The sequence below is a fragment of the Penaeus monodon genome, chromosome 24, assembly GCF_015228065.2.
Source record: "Penaeus monodon isolate SGIC_2016 chromosome 24, NSTDA_Pmon_1, whole genome shotgun sequence".
Classification (NCBI taxonomy): Eukaryota; Metazoa; Arthropoda; class Malacostraca; order Decapoda; family Penaeidae; genus Penaeus; species Penaeus monodon.
The window spans coordinates 38,727,127-38,728,391 of NC_051409.1; the positions used below are offsets into that span (position 1 = coordinate 38,727,127).

Sequence of the window (1,265 nt, forward strand, 5' to 3'; positions counted from 1 at the left end):
GACTGTGGATTAATCAACTCTACAATATTTTGCTTCAGAAAATAAAAGGTCAAAATTTTGATTAAAGACTATATCATGATTAGCTACTTAAAAATCAGTATTATGCATCTTGGTCAAGTTAAACATTTGATAAAGCCAACTAATATATATTTTTCAGAAAGTGATTATAATGATATATGTAGACAGACTCAATCAGTGGGAAGAATTGGCTTATTGATAATTTCGTGTGTAATCTAGTAAATTCCTTAATGATTTTTGACAAGTACATTATACCATGTCTGTATTTTCAGTGACGAGTGTATTAGGAAAACTTGTGATTAAATTTTTATATGATCTACTTAATATATCTTTCTCTAATTTTTTTTGTGAACTCACCTTTTTAGTGTGTTGAAGGAGAGCATGCCGTAGGAGACGTGGTAAACTAATATTGCATGTATTGGCAGATCTAACTCTGTTTCATTGATGAAACGGGGAAAGATTGATTTAAATGGATGTGGCCAAAGCACGTACTTATACACCGATCTCAAGATAACTTTAGTACCATTTTAAGAGAAATAACAGATTTCTTTTCAAGTTTTACTGAATACTGTACCTTGTCACAGAGATGATAACTGAAGTGGACAAGCATTTTTCTGATGGATACTGATGACTCGGATATCAGAACGTATTAAATAAGGAAATGAACCATAGCTTATTGCCGAGAAACTTCAGCATTGCTGTATTGTTAGGTTCATCCAAGAAGTAGAACAGTTTGTGATAAGATACAAAATGAACCTCTTGACCAAAATCCATTACAGAGTAAGCTTTTGTTAGCTACTTTACTGTTATGCATATTAGGTCTGTTTTCAGAATAATTTTTATGTACTGTTGAGTATTGACTTTTATATTGTTTTCAATAATGAATATTCAAAATATGTCCATGAATGTTAAAGTATTGGATATTACATTTTCTTGTTCTTAGATTTTACTTACATTTTTAATAGATTATAGATAAACATTTATTTATTCTTTTGTCTAAGGATAGAAAAACACACACATTAGTTGAAACACTCTAGTAATTTCTCTCTCTTACTCCAGACACTACTTGTACTTAATACAGAGTGTAGTGATTTGTAAAAGTAGAAAAAGTCCTCTAAGGCTCAGGTATGTTTTGGTTTGTATTTTGACATGTATAGTTTATGATTCTTCCAAACAGTTTGGGTTGACTATTTGTCTCACTTTTTTTCTTTAGTTATCCCTTAAAGCTAATTGCACCAAGCTCCATC

The 1,265-nt window shown here is 30.6% G+C and overlaps 1 protein-coding gene across 1 annotated transcript in view; it reads left to right on the forward strand.

Moving 5' to 3' along the window:
• Positions 1–1,265, forward strand: part of LOC119588790 (ras association domain-containing protein 5-like) — a gene marked incomplete at its 3' end in the record, with an annotated part of 5,144 nt that overhangs the window by 2,112 nt on the left and 1,767 nt on the right.